The sequence below is a fragment of the Salvelinus alpinus genome, chromosome 24, assembly GCF_045679555.1.
Source record: "Salvelinus alpinus chromosome 24, SLU_Salpinus.1, whole genome shotgun sequence".
Taxonomy (NCBI): Eukaryota; Metazoa; Chordata; class Actinopteri; order Salmoniformes; family Salmonidae; genus Salvelinus; species Salvelinus alpinus.
This window is the reverse complement of record NC_092109.1, coordinates 5,200,002-5,223,520: the sequence shown is the minus strand read 5'-3', so window position 1 is coordinate 5,223,520 and position 23,519 is coordinate 5,200,002. Positions and strand designations below refer to the sequence as shown.

The following is a 23,519-nucleotide window of genomic DNA, read 5'->3' as shown; positions in this document are numbered from 1 at the left end:
TCATTCTATGTACTATTACCGCCGAATTAACGAAAGGGATAACATTAATTAGAACTGTCTTTGTTATTATTTTACAATTCATAGTCCTTTGTTGTTAAAAAGAGCTGTAGAAATGCTGAGAAAAAGCACTGTTGTCACTAATGATGTGACCGTGTAGGCAAGTCTATGGTTATCACCCCTAGAAACTAGGTCACCCAATCATAAGATTGGTCCCTGAATGTCAGACATCTGCGGCAGGGAAAGCAAGATGGTTCAGAATCCTGACGAGACTTCATAGTTTGTTGATCATGGTTTATGATTGTGAAGCATAACTGAGGCATAGACTCTTACTAAAACAATATTATATGGCTATCCATCATTGATGTCAGTGAGATAATCTGCCTTTTGCAGTCAGTAAAAAGTGACCACTAGTCTTTTTTGGTCAGCTCATTTGAATAAGCTTTTACTGGATGGTCTTGGTATGTGGCTCTCCCTAACCTTCCTAAGTTGAATGCACTGATTGTAAGCAACTTTGGATACAGTAAGTGTGTCTGCTAAATGGCCAAAATGTAAATGTTAAATACTTTAAGAAGGGTGAGGGGGGAGGCAGTAGAAAAGAAAGTCCATGGGTCCTGGAGTAGAAACACTTTTTATTCTCTTTTAGGAGATATCAAGTGCCACTTTATTTTCTGAATGCCGTAGAAAGTTTAACCTGCACACAAAACAGTTCAAAATATAAAACACTACTCAAAGCTTGCCAGGAAGGTCAAGACAATCTGCTTCAACTGGGCATCTGTGGTTTCTGAGATTTTGCCATCGGCTCTGCAAGGGGAAGCCAAATGGGTTAACATATGTTCACGAACATGGTACGATAACTTACAAAAGGAGTCCAATAATGTCAGAACATCAAGCTTAAGCTGGCTAAAACATGGTAGTTGATTTGGTTGACCTAATTTGTGACAAGAGGTCCTTGGTGCTGGCTGAGAACGTGTTGAAGGAAATCCTTCTCGATCTTCGATCTTGGTTAGGTCCATTTTGTCCAAGTGTCCCCTCACACCGGCATAGATGACTGTAACCTGCTCCTCAATGGCCATGGGGCCTGCAGGACAAAATGCATGCAGTCAGTCACACAGGCAAGGAAGAAGGAACAGCAGTGGCTAGAGAAAACTTTACTGAGGACGACCCTCTGGAAAATCTCAATTCAGTCTCATCCACTCATGCAATGCATTTGACAGGGACAGTGCACACAATCATAATTTCAGTTGATTAAAATCATACAAATGTGACCAAAACAACACATCCTAGGAGATACTCACAGTACTTCCCCTGCTTGAGGAGCTCTGGAAAGAAAACACCATGGTTCAGCAGCTGCTGGGTGGCAGCGTCCGAGTCGGAATCAAACGGGGTGAAGGACGCCACCTCACTGTACCGGTCCAGCTCCAGCTCCATGATACCACCCACCTGACCAGGGAGGAAATGGGGTCAGTGACAAGTGGGACACTAATTCCCTTGTAAGGGTTTCTAATGCAGGGGCCCAATGCCAATTTATAAATACTGGGGAAAGAAATTAGAGGCCCACCTACTTCATGGCTTTGGTCTGGGTTCAGTGTTATAATTGGGTAAACACCTGATCAATCAGTCCTAAGATAACAAAAAGTGACATTACTGAAAATGACAACAGGAATGAATGTGAGGCCTCCCAAGTGGTGCAGTGGTCTAAGGCACTGCATTGCAGTGCTAAGCTGTGCCGCTAGAGATCCTGGTTAGAGGCAGCCGGCCGCGACCGGGAGACCCGTGGGGTGGCGCACAATTGGCCCAGCATCGTCCGGGTTAGGGGAGGGTTTGGCCGACAGGGATGTTCTTGTCCAATCGCGCACTAGCGACTCCTGTGGACACAATGCACACTGACATGGTCGCCAGGTGTACGGCGTTTCCTCCGACACATTGGTGGGACTGGCTTCCGGGTCAAGCGGGCATTGTGTCAAGAAGCAGTGCTACTTGGCTGGGTTGCATTTCGGAGGACGCACTTTTCTCGACCTTCGCCTCTCCCGAATCCATACGTGAGTTGCAGCGATGGGACAAGACTGTATAACTACCATTTGGAGACCACAAAATTGGGGGAAAAATTAAAATTAAAACCAGATAACTCAACTTTTATTTTCAGCTTCTGATTAATTATGGTAAACAATTTTGAGAACACATGATACTTACCTGTCCGTCTGTGACAGAGATGATGTTGGTTGGAATGTAGGCAGACACATCACCAGCCCTGTATGGAATGCAGGTAAATTATGGGGCACAGGTCAGGCCATTATCGCTGAGCAGGGGAGAGAAATTGGTGTGACCAAATCATGTGCTGGTGCCATCCAATTAAATATTTGGTAGCACCAGTGCCACCAGTGGAAAAAGTTAGTCTAGAGCACTGCAGTGAGAAGTAGACCTTTACCAGTACAGAGTGGCCTAGGAATGAAATGTGCTTAATTAAGGTTGGCTTTTTAGCTCTCATTGCCATGGTTATCAACTGTACTGCAGAAATGGAACGTAAATAACAGACAATAGATGTTGGGGTGAGATTTTACTGCAAAAGAGTAACATGGTGCATTGAATAGTAGTGTCCCGTCCACCCAGGCCGTCAGATAGGGTCAAGTAGTGGAATGTTTTTCCCCCCATTTTTTTTAATGAGTGTAGGGTTAGTTGGCAGGGTACATTTCATCCTTTTTGTATCACAACGTGTACTGGATTTACACAGTCTAGTTGGTGGCGGTAAAGCACCTTTTGGTTTCCAAACACCATTTAAAAATCCAGATGCTTCAGATTTATACATCAGGTGAAACAACTAGCTCTTTGTTCTATCTGTGATAGCACTCTCTGCAGGTCCGGTATTTTTTTTTATCTATGGGTGCACCACACAAACATTTTGCTTGGCAAATAAGAGTGAAAATGGTCTTCCATAAAGTTGTGGGGGTTCCTTGAAGAGGTGTGCGATTTCTTTTTCAGGATAGCTTTCATTTTCCCCGAACCCTTGGTGTACTTAGTGCAAAAGACGGTTGCTTTGTTTTTCTTCTTTGGTTGAGTTTTTAGTAATTCCTCTCTTGGTTTTTGAGATATTGTCATCATTGCAGCATCAAGAGTTTTGTCCTTGTAGCCTCTCATTTTGAATTTATCTGTCATTTTTTTAGCATTGCTGTCTAGTGGCTACAGATTTGTTTAACACTGCATAACTGGCTAAATGGTAGACCATTCTTGAGGGGAAGAGGATGCATATTATCCGCACATAGCAAGGTGTTGCGGTCTGTGGGCTTTGTGTATAAGTCTGTGTGTAATGCATCATTTTCTTTGATGATCCATAAGTCCAGGTAGTTTATTTCTCTCTCATCAGTCTGTATGTTGAATTTGAGGTATTCAAGAGCTCTCGTTTAGTAGTTTGGAATCAATTTAGTTCCTGCTGACTTCCTTCCCAGAGCACAAAGACATCATCTATTTGTCTCTTCCATAGATTTTAGAAAGTAGGGGGTGTGTCTCTGTTTTGTACAGGAGTGCTTCTTCAAATTGTCCCACATACAGGTTTGCATAGTTGGAGGAAAAGGGGGAGCCCATGGCTACACCCCAAATTTTGAAGGAAAAAGTCTACGAAGTAGTTAATGGATAATACCAGTTCAGTAAGTTGTAAGATGCATTAATTGGATGGAGCAAGGGTAGAGTCTCTCTGCTGAAGGAAGTGGTGCAGCGCCTGCAAGCCTCCAGTGTGTGGGATGTTAGTGTACAAGCTCTCCACATCAAAAGTGGCCAGCAGGGTGCCCTTTGGTATCCTTCCTAAGCCCTCATTCAATGAGATCATGTGACTAGTGTCTTTGACATAAAATGGGAGATTCTCAACCATCGGATTAATGTGGTAATCCACAAACTTAGAAATGTTGGATGTCACAGAGTCGATTGCTGCTTCAATGGGTCTACCTGGAGGAGGAGACACTTGTTTGTGTAATTTAGTGACTGTATAGAAAGTTGGTATCTTGGGAAATTTCACACATAGAAATTCAACTTCTTTTTTGGTGATTTGTCCTGATTCCAAACAGCTTTCCACTGTGGATGAGCTCTTATGCTGGAATTCTTGGGTAGGGTCATAATTCAGTTTGCGATAGAAGTTACCTTTAGATAGTTGTCGGCGACATTCATTCACATAGTCACATTTGTTTTGTATTCTCTCGTCTCTACTCAGGTTATCATAGGATTTGTGTTTTTGTTTGTCTTTCAGTAGGTCACCTACGTCATTTGTAACAATCCTACAGAAGGTTTCTATGGACGCATTGCTTTTTGCTCTAAATGTGGTTCTCTCAGAGTTCTCAGGTACCTCAGCTGGGTTAATGGCTCCATCTCCTTATTGACTCACGGTAGGACAGGTAAGTCTATTGATTAGCGTGGTAGACCTATGTATACATCTCACTTAGATTGACATTTCAAGTGGAGTCATGTAAGTTTCACTCTTATCAAAGAACTCTCAGATCTCAGATTACGGAAAAACTTGAATAGATCTATCTGGACGCCAAAGTCATTAATGTATGCAGTAGGGATGCAACGGTACAGTGGGCCCACGGTTCGGTATGTATCACAGTTTGTGGACCACGGTAACGGTACGGTATCTTTATATTTAATAAAAGTGTGAACTTGTATCAAATCAAATGTATTTATATAGCCCTTCTTACATCAGCTGATATCTCAAAGTGCTGTACAGAAACCCAGCCTAAAACACCAAACGGCAAGCAATGCAGGTGTAGAAGCATGGTGGCTAGGAAAAACTCCCTAGAAAGGCCAAAACCTAGGAAGAAACCTAGAGAGGAACCCGGCTATGAGGGGTGGCCAGTCCTCTTCTGGCTGTGCCGGGTGGAAATTATAACAGAACATGGCCAAGATGTTCAAATGTTCATAAATTACCAGCATGGTCAAATAATAATAATCACAGTAGTTGTCGAGGGTGCAGCAAGTCAGCACCTCAGGAGTAAATGTCAGTTGGCTTTTCATAGCCAATCATTAAGAGTATCTCTACCGCTCCTGCTGTCTCTAGAGAGTTGAAAACAGCAGGTCTGGGACAGGTAGCACGTCCGGTGGACAGGTCAGGGTTCCATAGCCGCAGGCAGAACAGTTGAAACTGAAGCAGCAGCACGGCCAGGTGGACTGGGGACAGCAAGGAGTCATCATGCCAGGTAGTCCTGAGGCATGGTCCTAGGGCTCGGGTCCTCTGAGAGAGAGAAAGAAAGAGAGAAAGAGAGAATTAGAGAGAGCATACTTAAATTCACACAGGACACCAGATAAGACAGGAGAAGTACTCCAGATATAACAAACTGACCCTAGCCCCCCGACACATAAACTACTGCAGCATAAATACTGGAGGCTGAGACAGGAGGGGTCAGGAGACACTGTGGCCCCATCCGATGATAACCCCGGACAGGGCCAAACAGGAAGGATACTTATAAAAATCAAATCAAATCAAATCAAATTTTATTAGTCACATACACATGGTTAGCAGATGTTAATGCGAGTGTAGCGAAATGCTTGTGCTTCTAGTTCCGACAATGCAGTAATAACCAACAAGTAATCTAACCTAACAATTCCACAACTACTACCTTATACACACACACAAGTGTAAAGGGATAAAGAATATGTACATAAAGATATATGAATGAGTGGTGGTACAGAACGGCATGGCAAGATGCAGTAGATGGTATAGAGTACGGTATATACATATGAGATGAGTACTGTAGTACTTATATCAATAAGTGCATCGATGACGTCGTCCCCACAGTGACCGTACGTACATACCCCAACCAGAAGCCATGAATTCTGGTTGAAAGCTACCGCTTTCAAGGAGCAGGACTCTAACGCAGAAGCTTATAAGAAATCCTGCTATGCCCTCCGACGAATCATCAAACAGGCAAAGCATCAATACAGGACTAAGATCGAATCGTGCTACACCAGCTCTGACGCTCGTCGGATGTGGCAGGGCTTGCAAACCATTACAGACTGCAAAGGGAAGCACAGCCGAGAGCTGCCCAGTGACACGAGCCTACCAGACGAGCTAAACTACTTCTATGCTCTCTTCGAGGCAAATAACACTGAAACATGCATGAGAGCACCAGCTGTTCTGGAAGACTGTGTGATCACCATCTCTGCAGCCGATGTGAGTTAGACCTTTAAACAGGTCAACATTCACAAGGCCGCAGGGCCCAACGGATTACCAGGACGTGTACTGCGAGCATGCAGTGGCCAACTGGCAGGTGTCTTCACTGACATTTTCAACCTCTCCCTGTCCAAGTCTGTAATACAAACATGTTTTAAGCAGACCACCATAGTCCCTGTGCCCAAGAACACTAAGGTAACCTGCCTAAATGACTACCGACCCGTAGCATTCACGTTTGTAGCCATTAAGTGCTTTGAAAGGCTGGTCATGGCTCACATCAACACCATTTTCCCAGAAACCCTAGACCCACTCCAATTTGCATACCACCCCAACAGATCCACAGATGATGCAATCTCTATTGCACTCCACACTGCCCTTTCCCACCTGGACAAAAGGAACACCTATGTGAGAATGCTATTCCTTGACTACAGCTCAGCGTTCAACACCATAGTGCCCTCAAAGCTCATCAATAAGCTAAGGACCCTGGGACTAAACACCTTCCTCTGCAACTGGATCCTGGACTTCCTGACGGGCCGCCATTAGGTGGTAAGGATAGGTAACAGCACATCTGCCACGCTGATCCTCAACACCGGGGGCCCCTCAGGGGTGCGTGCTTATTCCCCTCCTGTATTCCCTGTTCACTCATGACTGCACGGCCAGGCACAACTCCAACACCATCATAAAGTTTGTCGATGACACAACAGTGATCACCGACAACGATGAGGCAACCTATAGGAAGGGGGTCAGAGACCTGGCCGCGTGGTGCGAGGACAACAACCTCTCCCTCAACGTCATGAAGATAAAGGAGATGATTGTGGACTACAGGAAAAAGAGTACCAAGCATGCCCCCATTCTCATCGACGGTGCTGTAGTGGAGCAGGTTGAGAGCTTCAAGTTCCTTGGTGTCCACATCTCCATCAAACTAACATGGTCCAAGCACACGAAGACAGTTGTGAAGAGGGCACAACAAAATCTTTTCCGCCTCAGGAGACTGAAAGATCTGGCATGGGTCCTCAGATCCTCAAAAGGTTCTACAGCTGCACCATCGAGAGCATCCTGACTGGTTGCGTCACTGCCTGGTATGGCAACTGCTCGGCCTCCGACCGCAAGGCGCTACATAGGGTAGTGCATACGGCTCAGTACATCACTGGGGCCAAGCTTCCTGCCATCCAGGACCTCTACACGGTGTCAGAGGAAGGCCCTAAAAATTGTCAAAGACTCCAGCCACCCTCGTCATAGACAGTTCTCTCTGCTACTGCATATCAAGTGGTACCTGAGCGCCAAGTCTATGTCCAAGAGGCTTCTAAACAGCTTCTACCCCCAAGCCATAAGACTCCTGAACATCTAACATCTACCCACAAGCACCCACCCCCCCACCGGTACCCCCCTGTGTTTAGTCTCGCTATTGTTATTTTACTGCAACTCTTCAATTATTTGTTACTTCTATTTCTTACTAGTATTTTATTTGTTAAAAGAAAAATTGCATTGTTGGTTAGGGGCTCGTAAGTAAGCATTTCACTGTAAGGTTGTATTCAGCGCATGTGACTAATACAATTTGATTTAGAAGGGCATGCAACCCATAGTTGGTCAATTCGTATAGGGCTTTTCAGTCTCAAAACTGCAGGCGATGAAACAACGGAGCCCCATTCAATGTAGGGAAGCAAAGTGGGCGGACGGGCAATTTTCATGTGGAGCTTGGCAAAAAGCGGCATGACTTGTAGACATACTTGTAATCCAAACCTAACCTTAATTTACTTGTTGTGACATACTGAGCTTCCAAACTCCGATTTAGACAAAACTGACTGACCAAAATTATTATATTTACACTTTGTAGTCTATTTTTACACTAGACTAAACGTTTGACTCATATCGATGACCCATAGGCCGTTTCGAAAGAGATTAGTTGTTTTTTAGGGTCAGTTACTCTTTAATACTGCTAAATAACAACACAATTAGATTCATTGTCGAGTAGATACCCAAATAACCGCTCTCTATCCCTCTCCTGTCTCTCTATCGCCCTTCCTCTCCATGTAGCCTATGTTTGCTGGCCCCACAGGCTTACCTGGCAAGAACCAATGAAAACAGGCAGCTGTAGGTCATTGTAGTTAATTACCACGTTTTCTGTGCTTAACTATAATGAGTTGGACAACATGTCTTAGAGAGAAATCCACATGATTCCATATGTGTTATTTCATAGTTTTGATGTCTTCTCTATTATTCTACCATGTAGAAAATAGTAAAAAATTAAGAAAACCCCTGGAATGAGTAGGTGTGTTCAAACTTCTGACTGGTACTGTATGTTGTTTATTCTTTTTCTTCAAGAGTAAAGATTTCCTCTGTTTCGTTTCTGGCTTTGAGATGTTGGATTGGGGGATAGCTTGAGCTGGGAAGTCAACCTCGGAAACACGGTCAGGTATTTAGGGCATTTTGCCTGGGTCATAAGCAATGCATGTTCATCCTCTCACCTTCAGGAACATCAGGCATCCAGACACATGGAGAATCTATCTCCCACCAAGCTCTGTTGGAGCTCTCTGTGGTTTACTCGTGTTATGTTTTAAGCTGGTAGTATTTGCCGTTCTGCTTTGCTGTGAAATGTATTGCCATGGGTTTCTCCAGCCTCTGCAGCAGATTGCCACGTTGAAACAAGAAATGATACCTTTGTCAAAGAAACTAGACCTACAGAGATTTGAGCCCAGTAAGAAATGTTAGTATTTAAAAAATAATGTTTTTACATTTTTCTAAATTTGTGATATGCTCTTCTAAATATCGTATTTCCCCATAAGAGTCCATCTCTTGCGGAAGTAAAAATTGAAGCGACAAAGCGAGAATTTGTGAGTTTTGCCAACATGAACTTTGTGATAATACTGTACATTGTGACAATTCTATTTTAAGTTAACTGTTTTCTCCTTGTCCAAGGCTGCAATTGATGCTCAACTGGAGATGAAGGTGGACTTCATGAATTCCTCCATGTCTAAAGGGCTGCCTTGAAAATGACACATTTTGGGGATGGTAAGTGTAGAAAGTATTTTTAATGATAAATGTCAATAGAAATCAAAGGTTTTTCATTAACTTGTCATGGGCTGTTTAGGCTATATTTTTTCCAGAATGTGTCTAAGGGTATCTTTTAGCTGTCTTACAAAATCATAGGTGGGTAAGTAAAGATGAGCCACTAATTGTTTCCTATGAAAACAATGCAACAGTAAACATGTCATCCCCCACAAATGATGCAGCTGATTGGTGGTGCTTCCTATCATTCAGAAGATATGTAGCATGCTAAGGTGACAACAATGCCTGACATGGACGTTTCCCAGTTGCTTTGAATGTTCAAAATCAGTGTAAGAACACTTTTTAAAGCCAAAAAGGATAACATGATCAAACATTCAAAATGAGTCATTTTTGGCTAGCCGCAACAGTCAAGTAGCTAGCTAGGTAGCTGTTTAGCTTTCTAGCACATTCACTAATTAACAAGCTAGTTAGCTACCACATGTTCTTGTCAAAATGTCAGAGTAGCTAGCGAGCAACAAGATATGCCGAAGTCTAAAAACCACATGAGCGCAAAATTCAGATTTGACCATTCAAGGCAAGTGACATGTCCAGGAATCAGATTTGCATAGTATTCGACTTCAAACAACGAAATGTGGCTTGAAATATCTGATTCCATGTGCTTTTTGCCTGTTCAGACTGCAGGAAAAATAACAATCGGATATGCAAAATAATTGGATTTGAGTCACTTCAAACTGTCAATGTGAGCACGGCTTTAGTGATTTAAGTTCAAAACCAATATACAGTGTGCACCTACAACAACCTGAAGTGATTATGTAGCTACACTACCTCCTAGACGCACCGAAGTGCTAGTTTTTCCTATGTCATTTACAACCACGGAAGTGACGCACATTTTTATGTGAACATCGGCCGGTGGGGACATTTTGAAATAAGTAGCTAGCTGGTATTCGTATGTGTGAATGGACTAAGGTTGACGTTGCAAGTGTATTATTTGTATAAGTCATACATTTAAAAAAATATATATACATATATAAAAATAAGATGTCACAGAAGTCGGACACTGAAGAAACAAGCGTGTAACACCCGGTCCTAGGTAAGTTGCTAGCTAGCATGTTCGCCTGCATAGCTAGATACGCCGTCAGTGCTAACTGGCTAGCATACCATGGCTAGCTAAAGGAATGCGTTTTAAATTGAATCGTCACTAGCATAGCTAATGTTACGTCTCTTCCATTTTAGGTAGTTGGCTAACTACGTAGTTATCTGCCCAGCGGGTTCGTGCTAGTATAACAAATGCATGCATTGATGACTATGTTTACAAATCCCCCGTCCTTCCCCGCAACTGAATCAACTCGTCAAAAACAATCGATTTATGGGAAACTTGCAGCCTTTCTCAGTAGCGGCCCACAATTCAGGGCGTTCCTGCATGTGGGCATTCCTGCATTGCGTCCAAGCATCCCATTGGTTCCTGTATTAAAGCCCCCCCTCCTCCTCCTCCTCCTATTCACCAGCCATCTTCATGCTTGTGAGACACTTTTGATATTCAGGATTTCCCCTGATTGTCAATGCGATTAAAATGTGTCAAAAGGGAAATGCAAGTATTTTATTTTTTCTGGATCAAAGGACACTGTCTACCGGTGACGCTCCCACCTGCTGTGTACCGGAGTCCTAGCAAGCACACAGTGACCTTCGCTCCCGCCTGCCGAACACCTGCCCTCAGAACTGCGGGTTAAGCGGTGCACGACTGGTGGTTGAAGGACGCTAGCTAGCTACCGTTCTAGCCCCTGCCTCTTCTTTTGTGGGGTTTATCGGCGGTTGGCATCCAACGTTACGGTGCATTACTGCCACCTACTGTACTGAAGCGTCCCCACCTGTGTACCAGAGTCCTAGCTTAAAAATGGACCAATAGAAATATGAAGAGGCGTTCCTGCAGAATGCCCTGAATTGCGGGCCGCAAATGCACCCTTCGATTTATATGTATGTGTGTGTAAAAATGCAGGAGACACATTTCAGTTGAATGCATTCAGTTGTACAACTGACTAGGTATCCCCTTTTCCCTAAATATATATGTATTGTTGTTCCAGGTGAGTTCCTGTCCAGGCCCACTCTTCTAAGACAGTCAGACCACGGGGCCCTACTCAACTAGCCTTAAGATGGCAGACACAGAGGAGTTTGTGGATGGCGAGACCCTCCCAGAGTGTACTGCACAGGTGGGGTCAGCAGCTGCTTTTAGGGGGGAGCCCCTTAAAACAGAGACCACCACCAGCTTTCCACCAGGAGATGAGGGGGACAGTCCCTTGCAGATGGAGGGTGAGCCCAGCCTGCTCTCCATGCCCTGCCTCATGAAGGAGCTAAGGAGAGACTCCCCAGAGTCCCAGCACGCCTCCACCGGCAGTGACAAGCCTGCCTCAGGCCACGTCTACGAGAGCGACTCCTCCAACCCCTGCATGCTCTCGCCCTCCTCCAGTGGCCACCAGGCCGACTCAGACACACTCTCCTCTGGTGAGGAGGGAGCTGCCTCGCGGGCATCAGGGGAGGAGGGCACCACGGTGGCTGACACCGGGCTGGCAGCAGGGTGCCAAACGTCATCGTCAAGCAGGCAAAAGTCCCGGCGTTCACGTTCTGAAAGTGAGATGTCCACCAACACAATGGCAGCCAAGAAGAACCGCTGCCAGCCGGCTGTGGCAGGAGGTGCAGGCGGCGAGAAGCAGACCAACGGCCGGCTGGCTAAAGTCAAAGGTCACCGGAGCCAGAAGCACAAGGAGCGGATACGGCTGCTGAGGCAGAAGCGTGAGGCAGCGGCGAGGAAGAAGTACAACTTGCTGCAGGACAGCAGTACAAGTGACAGCGACCTCACCTGTGACTCTAGCACCAGCTCCTCTGAAGATGAGACATCAGGCGGCAAGACAATCACCACAGACATCCCAGGTAACAATCAACACCAGACACATTCACCCAAACCCAACCCACCCAGCGGTAATATTCACCACACGTATATCCCATGTTAAATACATTTACTACAGACATTCCAAGTAACCCACATTTAGCACACCATGAAGTAACAATCACTATACATTTGCTCCAGACATCACAGGTATAGTGCATTCGGAAAGTATTCAGACCCCTTGATGTCTTCCACATTTTGTTATATTACAGCCTTATTCTAAAATGGATCGGGTTTTTTTTCTTCCTCACAATACCCCATAATGACAAAGCAAAAACGTTTTTCTTTTAGGAAATGCCAATTTTTTAAATCAATAAAATTATAACATTTACATAAGCATTCAGGCCCTTTACTCAGTATTTTGTTGAAGCACCTTTGGCAGTGATTACAGCCTCAAGTCTTCTTGGGTATGACGCTACAAGCTTGGCACACCTGTATTTGGGTTGTTTCTCCCATTCTTCTCTGTAGATCCTCTCAAGCTCTGTCAGGTTGGATGGGGAGCTGCAAAGCTATTTTCAGGTCTCTCCAGAGATGTTCGATCGGGTTCAAGACCAGGCTCTGGCTGACTCAATGACATTCAGAGACTTGTCCTGAAGCCACACCTGCATTGTCTTGGCTGTGTGCTTACGGTCATTGTCTTGTTGGAAGCTCAACCTTTGCCCCAGTCTGAGGTCCTGAGCGCTCTGGAGCAGGTTTTCATCAAGGATCTCTCTGTACTTTGCTCTGTTCATCTTTCCCTCGATTCTGACTAGTCTCCCAGTCACTGCCGCTGAAAAACATCCCCACAGCATGATTCTGCCACCACCATGCTTCACCGTAGGGATGGTGCCAAGTTTCCTCCTGACCTGATACTTGGCATTCAAGCCAAAGAGTTCAATCTTGGTTTCATCAGACCAGAGAATCTTGTTTCTCATGTTCTGAGAGTCCTTTAGGTTTCATTTGGCAAGCTCCAAGCGGTCTGTCATGTGCTTTTTACTCTGGAGTGGCTTCCGTCTGGCCACTACCATAAAGGCTTGATTTGTTGCCTTTCTGGAAGGTTCTCCTATCTCCACTGAAGACCTCTGGAGCTCTGTCAGAGTGACCGTCGTGTTCTTGGTCAAGGCCCATCTCCCCAGGTGCTCAGTTTGGCCGGGCGGCCAGCTCTAGGAAGAGTCTTGGTGGTTCCAAACTTCTTCCATTTAATAATGATGGAGGCCACTGTGTTCTTGGGGACCTTCAATGCTGCAGAAATGTTTTGGTACCCTTACCCAGATCTGTGCCTCGACACAATCCTGTCTTGGAGCTCTACGGACAATTATTTCGACCTCATGGCTTGTTTTTTGCTCTGACATGCACTGCAACTCTGGGACCTTGTATAGATAGGTGTGTGCCTTTCTAAATCATGTCCAATCAATTGAATTTACCACAAGTGTTCTTCAATCAAGTTGTAGAAACATTTCAAGGTTGAGCAATGGAAACAGGATGCACCTGAGCTCAATTTCGAGTCTCATAGCAAAGGGTCTGAATACTTATGCAAAAATGTCAAACCTGTTTGCTTTTTCATTATGGGGTATTGTGTGTAGATTGAGGAACATTTTTTATTTAATCTGTTTTAGGATAAGGCTGTAACTTAAACGTTTTCTAGAGACATTTCAGATGAGTCACTCCACATACATTCACCAGAGACGTCAAGTAACGATAGCTCCCAAGCCAATGCAATCACTGACTGACGCTTCTGGTTATTCATGTTTGCTCATCTGAAATGGATACTAGCACAGGCAGCACTGAGTGTTGAATGTTTTAATGACTGTTCCACTGTTTAAATTGTCTCCATTCACCATGCCTTTTGAAGATTACAACACATCACGTCTTCACCACGTAATCCACACGTCGGTGGTGTTCTTGTTGAACTGTGACTGTCGTTATTGGCATGTTGTGGGAATATAGACATAATTTATTGAGTGTTACAATTGGGTTATTGTTTTACCTCTAATTTGCTAGTTTGTTCTGTGCTGCCGTAGGGAGCAATTCTTTACCACAGTATATGACCTCACTGTGTGGTATTCACTGTGAGAACAGTGTGCAGCGGTAACCTTGTGACATAGTAGTATCTCAAAGTAGTAAATGCGTCATTCACGTTGACGGCATACATAATATTGCGTTGTTCCATTTGATTTCAATCACTTTTTGACCGCACATTGTTTTGATTTGAACAAAACTTTCAATATTTGTCCTTTGTAGAAGTGGTCAGAAAGTGAAGTTGACCCATTTTGCATACCCTACCCTACCATGAGACATCCATGTCTTAATCACTGGAAAAGGTAAAGGGTTGAGTTTGATATTTAAATGCATACAAACAGGTTTGTCAAACAAATTTGTAAAAAAAAAAAAAAACATTTTTAATCCTTTAACGTCAATTGCTTAAAAGAACCTCCTATGAAGAAAATAATAATATATATATATATACACACACACACAGTTGAAGTCGGAAGTTTACATACACCTAAGTTGGAGTCATTTAAACTCGTTTATCAACCACTCTACAAATTTCTTGTTAACAAGCTATAGTTTTGGCAAGTCGGTTAGGACATCTACTTAGTGCATGACACAAGTAATTTTTCCAACAATTGTTTCCAGAGATTATTTCACATATAATTCACTGTGCCACAATTGCAGTGGGTCAGAAGTTTACATACACTAAGTTGACTGTGCCTTTAAACAGCTTGGAAAATTCCAGAAAATGATGTCATGGCTTTAGAAGCTTCTGATAGGCTAATTGACATCATGTGAGTCAATTGGAGGTGTACCTGTGGATGTATTTCAAGGCCTACCTTCAAACTCAGTTCCTCTTTGCTTGACATCAAAACGAAAAAAAAGAAGCCGCCTAGACCTCAGAGGGGGAAAATGTAGACCTCCACAATTCTGGTTCATCCTTGGGAGCAATTTCCAAACGCCTGAAGGTATCACATGCATCTGTACAAACAATAGTACGCAAGTATAAACACCATGGGACCACGCAGCCGTCATACCGCTCAGGAAGGAGACGCGTTCTTTCTCCTAGAGATGAACGTACTTTGGTGCGAAAAATGCTAATCAACCCCAGAACAACAGCAAAGGACCTTGTGAAGATGCTGGAGGAAACAGGTACAAAAGTATCTATATCCACAGTAAAACGAGTCCTATATCGACATAACCTGAAAGGCCCCTCAGCAAGGAAGAAGCCACTGCTCCAAAACCGCCATAAAAAGCCATACGGTTTGCAACTGCACATGGGGACGAGATCGTACTTTTTAGAGAAATGTCCTCTGGTCTGATGAAACAAAAAAATAGAACCCTTTGGCCATAATGACCATTGTTATGTTTGGAGGAAAAAGGGGGAGGCTTGCAAGCCGAATAACACCATCCCAACCCTGAAGCACGGGGGTGTTAGCATCATGTTGTGGGGTTGCTTTGCTGCAGGAGGGACTGGTGCACTTCACAAAATAGATGGCATCATGAGGTAGGAAAATTGTGGATATATTGAAGCAACATCTCAAGACCTCAGTCAGGAAGTTAAAGCTTGGTCGCGAATGGTTCTTCCAAATAGACAATTTTTAGTATTTCACCTTTATTTAACCAGGTAGGCCAGTTGAGAACAAGTTCTCATTTACAACTGCGACCTGGCCAAGATAAAGCAAAGCAGTGCGACACAAACAACACAGTTACATGGAATAAACAAAGTACAGTCAATAACACAACAGAAAAAAAGTCTATATACAGTGTGTGCAAATGGCGTGAGGTAAGGCAAATAGGCCAAAGTAGCGAAGTAATTACAATTTAGCAAATTAACACTGGAGTGATAGATGTGCAGATGATGATGTGCAAAAAAGTAAAAAACAATATGGGGATGAGGTAGGTAGATTGGTTGGGCTATTTACAGATGGGCTGTGCACAGCTGCAGCGATCGGTTAGCTGCTAAGATAGCTGATGTTTAAAGTTAGTGAGGGAGATAAGTCTCCAACTTCAGCGATTTTTGCAATTCGTTTCAGCCATTGCAGCAGAGAACTGGAAGGAAAGGTGGCCAAAGGACGTGTTGGCTTTGGGGATGACCAGTGAGATATACCTGCTGGAGCGTGTGCTACGGGTGGGTGTTATCGTGACCAGTGAGCTGAGATAAGGCGGAGCTTTACCTAGAAAATACTTATAGATGACCTGGAGCCAGTGGGTGGGTCTGGCGACGAATATGTAGTGAGGGCAATAACCCCAAGCATACTTCCAAAGTTGTTGCAAACTGGCTTAAGGACAACAAAGTCAAGCTATTGGAGTGGCCATCAATCACAAAGCCCTGACCTCAATCCTATAGAACATTTGTGGGCAGAACTGAAAACGTGTGTGCGAGCAAGGAGGCCTACAAACCTGACTCAGTTACACCAGCTCTGTCAGGAGGAATGAGCCAAGATTTGTCCAACTTATTGTGGGAAGCTTGTGGAAGGCTACGCGAAACGTTTGACCCAAGTTCAACAATTTAAAGGCAATGCTACCAAATACTAATTGAGTGTATGTAAACTTCTGACCCACTGGGAATGTGATGAAAGAAATAAAAGCTTAAATAAATCATTCTCTGCTATTATTCTGACATTTCATGGGGTAGGTGTATTTCAATCATAGAATCGACATATCCCTTCTGACTGCTGCAATTTAGCTGGTACGTCATTGAAATGTAATTTTAATAGGAATGTTAACTTCCAATTACTACCACAAAGATGGCTGCTGGTCCACCCACCATCGAATGTCAACATAAATAGGAATGTCTATTCTATCCTGGCCGGGGTATCCTGGAATGACACTGACCTCATCCCGTCAGTAGATGTTGCCTGGCTATTCTTTAAAAGTGCCTTCCTCACCATCGTTAACAAGCATGCCCCACTCAAAACATGTAGAACTAGGAATAGATATAGTCCTTGGTTCACTCCAGACCTGTCTGCCCTTGACCAGCACAAAAACATCCTGTGGCGTTCTGCATTAGCATCAAATATCCCCCATGATATGCAACTTTTCAGAGAAGTTAGGAACAAATATACACAGGCAGTTTGAAAAAGCTAGCCTTAGCTTTTCTAACAGAAATTTGCCCCCACCATTTCTCCTTCATCCAAATCCAAATAGCTGATGTTCTGAAAGAGCTGCAAAATATGGACCCATACAAATCAGCCGGGCTAGACAATCTGGACCCTCTCTTTCTAAAATTATCTGCCGAAATTGTTGCAACCACTATTACTAGCCTGTTCAACCTCTCTTTCGTATCGTCTGAGATTCCCAAAGATTGGAAAGCTGCCGCGGTCATCCCCCTCTTCAAAGGGGGTGACACTCTAGACCCAAACTGCTACAAACCTATATCTAGCCTACCCTGTCTTTCTAAGGTCTTCGAAAGCCAAGTTAACAAACAGATTACCGACCATTTCGAATCCCACCGTACCTTCTCCGCTATGCAATCTGGTTTCAGAGCTGGTCATGGGTGCACCTCAGCCACGCTCAAGGTCCTAAACGACATCATAACCGCCATCGATAAGAGACATTACTGTGCAGCCGTATTCATCGACCTGGCCAAGGCTTTTGACTCTGTCAATCACCACATTCTTATTGGCAGACTCGACAGCCTTGGTTTCTCAAATGATTGCCTCGCCTGGTTTACCAACTGGTTTACCAACTACTTCTCTGATAGAGTTCAGTGTGTCAAATCGGAGGGCCTGTTGTTCGAACCTCTGGCAGTCTCTATGTGTGTGCCACAGGGTTCAATTCTCGGGCCAATTCTCTTCTCTGTATACATCAATGATGTTGCTCTTGCTGCTGGTGATTCTCTGATCCACCTCTACGCAGACGACACCATTCTGTATACTTCTGGCCCTTCTTTGGACACTGTGTTAACTAACCTCCAGACTAGAGGTCAACCGATTATGATTTTTCAACGCCGATACCGATAATTGGAGGACCAAAATAAGCCGATACCGATTAATCGGTCGATTTTAATTAAAAAATATATATTATTTTTTTGTTGTAATAATGACAATTACAACAATACTGAATGAACACTTATTTTAACTTCATATAATGCATCAATAAAATCAATTTAGCCTCAAATAAATAATGAAACATGTTCAATTTGGTTTAAATAATGCAAAAACAAAGTGTTGGAGAAGAAAGTAAAAGTGCAATATGTGCCATGTAAGAAAGCTAACGTTTAAGTTCCTTGCTCAGAACATGAGAACATATGAAAGCTGGTGGTTCCTTTTAACATGAGTCTTCAATATTCCCAGGTAAGAAGTTTTAGGTTGTAGTTATTATAGGAATTATAGGACTATTTCTCTCTATACCATTTGTATTTCATTAACCTTTGACTATTGGATGTTCTTATAGGCACTTCAGTATTGCCAGTGTAACAGTATAGCTTCCGTCCCTCTCCTCGCTCCTACCTGGGCTCGAACCAGGAACACAAAGACAACAGCCACCCTCGAAGCAGCGTTACCCATGCAGAGCAAGAGAAATAACTACTCCAAGTCTCAGAGCGAGTGACGTTTGAAACGCTATTAGCGCGCACCCCGCTAACTAGCTAGCCATTTCACATCGGTTACACTAGCCTAATCTCGAGAGTTCATAGGCTTGAAGCACAGCGAAGAGCTTCTGGCAAAACACAGGAAAGTGCTGTTTAAATGAATGCTTACGAGCCTGCTGCTGCCTACCACCGCTCAGACTGCTCTATCAAATCATAGACTTAGTTATAACATAACACACAGAAATACTTGACTTAGTTTCCGGAATCGACCATAATGACCTATCATCTCGAAAACAAGACGTTTATTCTTGTTCCGTATTTTAACTAAAGGGTGGCAACCATAAGTCTAAATATCCCTGTTACATTGCACAACCTTCAATGTTATGAGTCAGGCGGTCCAAACTGTTGCATATACCCTGACTCTGCATGCAATGAACGCAAGAGAAGTGACACAATTTCACCTGGTTAATATTGCCTGCTAACCTGGATTTCTTTTCGCTAAATATGCAGGTTTAAAACTATATACTTCTGTGTATTGATTTTAAGAAAGGCATTGATGTTTATGGTTAGGTACACATTGGAGCAATGATACGCACCGCATCGATTATATGCAACGCAGGACACGCTAGATAAACTAGTAATATCATCAATCATGTGTAGTTAACTAGTGATTATGATTGATTGTTTTTTATAAGATAAGTTTAATGCTAGCTAGCAACTTACCATGGCTTCTACTGCATTCGCGTAACAGGCAGGCTCCTCGTGGAGTGCAATGTAATCAGGTGGTTAGAGCGTTGGACTAGTTAACTGTAAGGTTGCAAGATTGAATCCCCCGAGCTGAGAAGGTAAAAATCTGTCGTTCTGCCACCGAACGAGGCAGTTAAACCACCGTTCCTAGGCCGTCATTGAAAATAAGAATGTGTTCTTAACTGACTTGCCTAGTTAAATAAAGATTAAATAAAGGTGTAAAAAAAATAATAAAAAAAAACGTAAAATCGGTGTCCAAAAATACCGATTTCCGATTGTTATGAAAGCTTGAAATCGGCCCTAATTAATCGGCCATTCCGATTAATCGGTCGACCTCTACTCCAGACGAGCTTCAATGCCATACAACTCTCCTTCCGTGGCCTCCAACTGCTCTTAAACCCAAGTAAAACTAAATGCATGCTATTCAATCGCTCACTGCCCGCATCTGCTCGCCCGTCCAGCATCACTACTCTGGACGGCTCGGACTTAGAATACGTGGACAACTACAAATACCTGGGTGTCTGGTTAGACTGTAAACTCTCTTTCCAGACTCACATTAAGCATCTCCAATCCAAAATTTTATCTAGAATCAGCTTCCTATATCACAACAAAGCATTCTTCACTCATGCTGCCAAACATACCCTCGTAAAACTGACCATCCTACCGATCCTCGACTTCGGTGATGTCATCTATAAAATAGCCTCCCACACTCTACTCAACAAACTGGATACAGTCTATCACAGTGCCATCTGTTTTGTCACCAAAGCCCCATACACTACCCACCATTGCGACCTGTACGCTCTCGTTGGTTGGCCCTCGCTTCATACTCGTCGCCAAACCCACTGGCTACAGGTTATCTACAAGTCTCTGCTAGGTAAAGCCCCGCCTAATGTCAGCTGACTGGTCACCATAGCAGCACCCACTCGTAGCACGCGCTCCAGCAGGTATATCTTACTGGTCACCCTCAAAGCCAATTCCTCCTTTGGTCGTCTTTCCTTCCAGTTCTCTGCTGCCAATGACTGGAACGAACTGCAAAAATCTCTGAAACTGGAGACTCTTATCTCCCTCACTAGCTTTAAGCACCAGCTGTCAGAGCAGCTCACAGATCACTGCACCTGTACATAGCCCATCTGTAAACAGCCCATCTATCTACCTACCTCATCCCCATACTGTATTTATCTTGCTCCTTTGCACCCCAGTATCTCTACTTGCACATTCATCTGCTGCACATCTACCATTCCAGTGTTTAATTGCTATATTGTAATTACTTCGCCACCATGGCCTATTTATTGCCTTAACTTACCTCATTTGCACTCACTGTATATAGACTTTTTGTTTTCTTTTATTGTAATGTATTATTGACTGTTTTGTTTATTCCAAGTGTAACTCTGTGTTGTATGTGTCGAATTGCTATGCTTTATCTTGGCCAGGTCGCAGTTGCAAATGAGAACTTGTTCTCAACTAGCCTACCTGGTTAAATGAAGGTGAAAAAAAAAAATATTGCCTATATTTCTATGATTTCAATAGGTTTCCTATGGAAGATTGACAGTATAATGTAAAACCTCTTTGTGCTATCATTTGAAAGTTGAAATGTCAATTCTATTCCCATTTTAGTACATTTAACAGCCAAAACACGACACCCACCCCGTATTCAAGAGGATGCTGTTTCTCAACCGATGGCGGGCACAACACAAACACTGCAAATCATGTAAAATAGGGTCTACGGTAGAGAACGACCGATAAACAACTAAGCTGATAACGTAAACTCACCCCATTACGTACAAATGTGCGCAACCGCAACATTCAAACGAGGCTACAAAGAAAAAAAGAGATACTATGCTACCTTGCTGGTTAGATAAACGTGATGCTCGGAGCTAATTGCCAATGTAGCTAGCTAACGTCAGCTGGTTATCATTTTGAGCATGCACCATTTTCAGCAACAAGCCATCTGACTTGCACTGTAAGGTTAGCCATTTCCTGGTGTGCTGATTTGACTAGCCGCAATCGTATCCGTGAATTGATAGTCGGATTAGATTGCCATAATAGGGAAATGATTAAGTTTTTTAATATGCCCAAATAAAGGTTAGCAATGGGTTTCGCTACGTAAAGAATCTTCCTGCATGTTTATGGAGCAAGAAAGCTGTAGATCAGCGTGTGTCTGAGTACTCACTTCTCAAACTATGGGCAGATTTGAGTCATTCAGACAGAACGTGCATTGTTGTTTTCATATTTCTTCTTCCTCTCATTGTTAGATATTATGCAAATGTTATGGCTTGGTAGCAAATTTCATCGCCAGTGATCTAGTTCTCATAGTACCTGTAAACAGCAGCACGCGATATTAGCGATGGTGGGACATGTGAAAGGGAGCGGAGTTACAGCCTCACTCTATCCAATCGTAGCCGTAGGATGAAGTTACAACCTGCCCATTTCTTGACAGATAGCTGAACTAGCTAATTTCGTCCTGGCAGCTGAGTTGTTTAGAGATGCTTCCTGAAGGTTTCATTTTTATTTAAAAAATTAAATCACGGAAAATGACAAGTACTAGTTTCATAAGAATCCGTGATCACAAATCATGACGTTACGTAGGACCCATTTGCTTTGAATATATGTTATTTTATGTTCTCAAACTAATAGCAGTGCCTATATAATGTCCTTCCATACAGGCGTGACATGCTGGAGTGATGCTTCTATAACGAATGTTGATTAGTAGGCTAATAAGTCCCAAATGGAAGGCGAACACATTGTTTGTCATCCTTAGCACCATAGACTCCACTGATCAGCCAGAACAAGCTCAATAACTCAATGCATGCACACGCTACTATTGAATGGGCATTCACCTGTATTGTGAGTAGGCCTATGCCATCTTAATTTATTCAGGTTATCAAGAGATTTACCATTCAGATAAAATTATTACCGTTATGTCGTTAGATTGGTTACACTTATTATTATTTCTTTTTTAATTGATGCATTATAATTCATACGTGACTGTATTCATTTTCTAATTTAATGATTTTGAAATCGGCCTAAAATATTGGCCATCTTGACCCCCAAAAATCGGTATCTGCATCAGCCTTAAAAAATCCATATTGGTCATTCTCTAGTCTAAGCTGCAACAAATGTAAAAAATTCAGAGTTGATGTAAAAGTTCAAATGTAAAAAAAAATAAAAAAATAAAATACATTTGTAAAATAGTTTGACAACCCTGTTTGTAAGTTTTTATATCAAACTCAACTATTTACCTTTTCCAGTGATGAATACAGGGTTGTCTCATGGTAGCGGGGGTATGCAAAATGGGTCAACTTTGAGCACCTCTCCTAAATGTTGTGGCATTCAGGTCCAAAAAGTTACTTTCTGACGACTTCTATCGTGGTCAAATATGTCTACCTTTTTTTGTTCAAATTTAAAAGGAGTGCGGTCAAAAAGTGATTGAAGTCAAATGGAACTACCCTATTGTGATTTACTTCTTCCTGTGTTTTGTCATAATAGAGAGACTGATGCTGAATGGGATGAGATGTCTCCATCTTCCAGAGCCTTCCAGTAGTTCAATGGATTTAAAAATGTGTAGAGGATAACACAAAAACAGAATCATGTATTTCCATTGTAGTACCTTTTTTGTATAGCTCAAACGGTTGTCACGGAGGGCGGTCACATGTTGTGAAGCAGAGGATCACTGGTTCGAGCCTGGTATGGGAACAGGAACAGTGGAGGAAGCTAAACTTAGCAGCACACTGACGTTGGGTTCACAATTGAGTTCTTGAATTACAGAAACAATGTGTCGCTCAACTTCAATCAGTACAATGGATCAAATATAAATTGCCCTAGTACTGACTTGCCTAGTTAAATAAAATAAACTGTAGATCAAATAAATATCATTATTGCTTTAAGCTCTTGACTTTTCATATTGAGTTTTTTTTCTGTTTTTTTCTGTTTCTTACTCCGGTCTGGCATTCCATTGTTATCTCAATGATGTTGCCAGCTGGTTTATTACAGTTTTGTTTTTGATTGTATTACTATGATCAGGGCACCCTTGAATGAGACCCTGGTCTCAATGGGTTTACTCTGAATAATAACAAAATAAAAAGTTGGCAGTGCGGTGACAAATTTATATTAATTTGAGGTAACGTTGTCTTTATTTAGATTGGGTTAAAGCACAGAAATAACATGGAGGTAGT

The 23,519-nt window shown here is 43.0% G+C and overlaps 2 pseudogenes; one reads left to right on the top strand and one right to left on the bottom strand.

The window, feature by feature from the left end:
• Positions 1-23,519, top strand: part of LOC139551748 (protein ARK2N-like) — a 37,596-nt pseudogene that overhangs the window by 1,363 nt on the left and 12,714 nt on the right.
• LOC139551752 (ATP synthase subunit alpha, mitochondrial-like) lies at positions 610-21,740 on the bottom strand (annotated as a pseudogene).